Consider the following 5,000-nt stretch of genomic DNA (forward strand, 5'->3'; position numbering starts at 1 on the left):
ATAGATAGATAGATAGAGAGAGAGAGAGAGAGAGAGAGAGAGAGAGAGAGAGAGAGAGAGATGGACAGAGAGAGAGAGAATAGGTGAGCAAGAGAGTAAAAAGAGCGAAAGAACGAGTTAAGGAAAGAGTAAGAGAGTGAGAGTGAGCGTGATACTTCCAAAAGAATTTGTCTTTTCGTACCAAAGCTCAATAACCTTCATCTGGTTCCATAAGATTTTTTTCTCCAAAGAGTCATGTTGCAGTTTCCAAATCCTTAACCTGGAAGCGTCCTGGACCACCCCAAAAATCTGCCACATGTTTCTGTCCCAATAGCAGACGTGTTGCCGTCCGTGTGGGGGGCTCTGAAATATGACATATTGCAAGATATCTATCACAGAGAAGAGGTCACTGAGTTGTGTGGACATGCATTGAAACCCGATGATTTTTTTTTTCTTCATGTGGTTCGTGGCCGAGTACAAGAAACTCCCCCCCCTCCCTTCCCCATCTCAGACTTCAGGTACTGAAGGGTCTCGCCGTACCTGCTACAAAGCCTGGTTCAAACGTAGTGCAGGAGGGAACAACTCACCCAGCACATGACATTAGATTGAGAAAAGGGTAGCTTTAGATGATTTGAATTTTGGTCGGCTCCTATGTAACTGGCAATAGCCACCGGATTGGTTCATGGGTTACTCAAGGAAGAAATAGAAGAAATATTGTGTTTTGGTTTAGGTATGGCTATGGTAGGGCAGTGTAGGATGAGGTGTTCAGTATCTTCTATGTAATGGTTGCATCTGAGGAGTCTGCTTCAGTTGCCAGGCTTATTCTATGTCATTGTTTCAGTGCTGGATGGTGACCTGAACGCTGTCGTACTATTTTTTTTTTTTTTTTTTTTTTTTGTGTGTGTGAAGGCCTCATGCCGCGAGGGTTTGGTAACAGGTAACCAGACATATTTATATTTACAAGTAGATGGGATTCAATTGTTTTCCATTTAGTTTCAGTATAGTAGGAACGTTAGGGCAAGTGGTGGTCTCTAAATGTAAGGATCAAACTTTCGTTAATTTTTTTTTTTTTTTTTTTTTGTCACGAGGTGGAACCGATGTCGATTACACAACAGCCGCGATTGTCTTCTTTAGGTCGACCTGCCGCCAGGTGATTCTATTCATCTAAAGACAGCCTCCGACAATGAAAGTATTAAAACTAAACAATTACAAAGGGAACTTGTGAATTGGACTGTGTTTCCATAATGATATATCTCTTTCTCATTTCCGTCAGTTTGAGATACATAGCCGTGTTTAATTGAAAAAAAGTTTTTCTTTGTTTCAATGTTTTATTTTTTCTATTTTTGCTTAATTTTCAGGTCACAAACTCGTCAAAATATGCAAAAAAGTTTTTCATTTGAGGGCCAGAAGATGAGCTCGCATGCGTTGTACAACATTCATTTTTGTTTATCTACTTTTTTATTTTTTCATTTATTCAATTCATTTTTTTTTCTATCTTGTTTTATATTTGATTTAATACTATTGGCTAATCAGTGAAGTTATTTATTCATTCATCTATTTATTTACTTATTTATTCATTTATTTATTTATCTATTTATCTCTAATTAGCTCTATAACAAGACTCAGTCATCATCTTAAGAAGAAGTCCATCTCCAAATATAGTGTTGCGTAACTCTGGTCCATAGGGGGTTTCATTAAAACCTGTAAGTAGTGGCTGCATAGAAAATTAGGAAAATACTATCAGTGATTATGTGCTGTTTATACAAATAAAAAAAAATATTAACATTCTTGTCACTGGAAGTAAGGGGAACTTCAGTGCCTACCGAAAGCGGAATGTAGCCTGAATTCTAAGGAGTCTTCCTAAACTAAGTAAAATAACCTGGCCATAGATTTTTTTTTTTTTTTTTACTTCTTAGCTGTTAGCTGTTCTACAGTGCCTCATTCACACCTCCTCAACAATGATTCTTTGGTATCTCCTCTAAAGTGGCTCATTGGCATCTCTACAGTGCCTCATTAGCACTTCTGCAGTGCCTCATTAACATCTCTACCGTACTTCCTTGGGACCTACTTTACAGTGCATCGTTGGCATCTCCTCAACATTGCCTCATTGGCACCCTCATTGCACTGCAGCTGCATGTACATTCCCAGTGGCCTTTCTACATCCTTTGGCACCAAGAGCTCCGGTGCCTCGTGCTCAGTTCGATTCCCAACGGCTCTTTCATTACAGAGACGCAGGACCTCTTTCGGGCACTCGTGACGTTGTTTGAACGTTCTGTTTGCTCGACTCCCGTCAAAAGCGGTGAGCCGTTGCCAAGTCTTCCTATAGTAATACCTTTTGCTTGAGTTTTGGAGAACAAAGGAATTACGTCATTATAGAATAACGGTGAGTGTGTGCGTGTGTGCGTGTGTGTGTGTGTGTGTGTGTGTGTGTGTGTGTGTGTGTGTGTGTGTGTGTGTGTGTGTGTGTGTGTGTTTGTGTGTATTTTTGTATGTTTGTGTGTGAATATGTTTGTGTGTGTGTATATGCATATATATATGTATATATATATGTAAATATATATATATACACATACATATACATATATATATATATATATATATATATATATATGTGTGTGTGTGTGTGTGTGTGTGTGTGTGTGTGTGTGTGTGTGTGTGTGTGTGTGTGTGTGTGTGCGTGCGTGTATGTGTGTGTGTGTGTGTGTGCGTGTATGTGTGTGTGTGTGTGTGTGTGTGTGTGTGTGTGTGTGTGTGTGTGTGTGTGTGTGTGTGTGTGTGTGTGTGTGTGTGTGTGTATGTGTGTGTGTGTGTATGTATGTATGCATACTTCGTTAAATACAATAAATGATTTTGAATTTATTGATATCCTCAAGATATTTTCTTTATGTCTTTAAAGTATTTTACACTTCTATGGCAGTGTTGTGATGCCCTCATTGTAAAACATAATCCAATATAGAAGGAAAAACAAATGTCTCAAAGATAACCTCGTTCAGATAAATGATCCACATTTCGTGGTTTTATCTTAACAAGACGATGAAGACAACCGAAGCTCCTGCAGAATCGTTTCCCGCATTTACACGAAGAGAATCAAGGGATGAGCAAGAAGGGGGAGGGTGAGAGTCGGAGGAGGCTGGAGCCTTCAGGGCCAGAGAGTGCTTCTCCCCGTGGTAATGTTCCTTTAGAGTGAGGGCCAGAAGCCAACGATTCATCCGGAAATTGATTAAAAAAGAAGAAGAAAAAAAGATAGAAAATAAGTCTGGAAAGTTGGAGCTCATTTGGGCTCTTCGAGGGAGCTTAGTAGTTCCATAGGATAGCAACGCTCTCGTAGAAAGTCTACGGGTTTAGGCCATATTAAGGTTATCAGTGTAACTTTCGGGCAGTAAATCTTATAGCATTTATTATTATTCTATTTATTTATTTATTCTATTTTATTTTTATTTGTCTATTAATTTATCTATCTATATATCTACCTATATATATATATAGATAGATAGATAAATGTGTATATATATGTATATATATATATATATATATATATATATATATGTATGTATATATATGTATATATATATATATATATATATATATATACATATATATATGTATGTATATATATTGATTTAAACTATGACAAATGTAACTGAAGGCGGAGGAAATATACGAGGAATAATGGAAGAATTTTACTGCCCTAATGTTTCGACCCTTAGGGTCTTGATCACAAAACTTAACAATTAAGTATAACATAGACATTTTATACACAGTCATGTCATCTCACAGGGTGCCTAGGGAAGGTCGTTGTGCTTGGAACATTTGTCCATTTGTTTTCTTCGACTACCAATAAACTTGTAGCTCTTGCTAAGCATATAAAACCTTCTCTTTGGTTGATGTTATTATTAGTATTGATATATGTTGCTTCTATTGTTTTTCTTGATTTCTTCGTTGAACCTCTATTTATTACAATTGTGTTGTCCTAGTCCGGAAGGTGGTCATGTGTATCTATGTGTCTTACTATAGAATTAGAAAGCCTGTGGGTTCTTACATCATTTTTGTGTTCGTTTAACCTTTTTTCTATTCCACGACCTGTTTCCCCAAAATATGAAGATGGGCAATTTTTACAAGGTATTTTGTATACAATACTATTTTCATTGGTATGGTTATTATAATTATGTGTAACCAAATGTCCCACTTTGCTACTTGATGTTCTATCTATCTTAATACCTGCTTTTAAGAGGACTTTGTCTAGGGTTGAATTAATATTGGAATTTGGGACTGTGATATATCGTGTTTCTTTGTTGCAATTATTGATATCTTTACTCTTCATGGGAATTCTTGTTTTGTGGATTTTTGGGTCGTATAGGTGCTTCTTCTAATAGATATAATAATTTCTTCCCTTTGTCTGATTTCTTTAAAATTCTCCTCACTTTTGTTGTAAACTTATCACTTTAACTTACAGTTTATTATTACAAGTTTATTGGTAGTAAAAAAAAAAAAAAAAAATCGGACAAATGTTTCGAGCACAACGACCTTTTCTAGGCACCCTGTGAGATGACATGACTTTATAGAATGTTCATGCATTACTTAATTGTAAAGCTTTCTGACCAAGACCCTAAAGATCGAAACGTTCAGGCAGTAAAATTCTTCCATTATTCCTCGTATACTTCCTCTGCCTTCAGTTATATATATATATATATACAGGGTGGTGCAAAAGTCTGGACCCATAGCCATTTTTTACATAATTTTTATCATTTAAGTATCATATCTAATTTTATTTATTATCTTTCAGATTGTACCCTTGGCAGGAAAGCTAACAATTCCAGAAAGAGTAGAACTTGTGCTTCTGTATGCGAAGTGTATGCTGACAGTTCTTTGTGTAACTGGTTGCCTATTCGGGTACTTAGCATTAAAAATATCTGCGACTGATCGCGAGCTGGCGCCGTCCTTCGCATACAGGAGCACAAGTTCTACTCTTTCTGAAATTGTTAGCCTTCCTGCCATGGGTACAATCTGAAAGATAATAAATA

At 36.7% G+C, this 5,000-nt stretch overlaps 1 protein-coding gene across 1 annotated transcript in view; it reads left to right on the top strand.

The window, feature by feature from the left end:
- LOC143041274 (peripheral plasma membrane protein CASK-like) overlaps positions 1–5,000 on the top strand; it is a 566,674-nt gene that overhangs the window by 252,077 nt on the left and 309,597 nt on the right. The window lies entirely within an intron of this gene.

The sequence above is a fragment of the Oratosquilla oratoria genome, chromosome 30 (assembly GCF_046742065.1).
Source record: "Oratosquilla oratoria isolate Oo_2021 chromosome 30, ASM4674206v1, whole genome shotgun sequence".
Taxonomy (NCBI): domain Eukaryota; kingdom Metazoa; phylum Arthropoda; class Malacostraca; order Stomatopoda; family Squillidae; genus Oratosquilla; species Oratosquilla oratoria.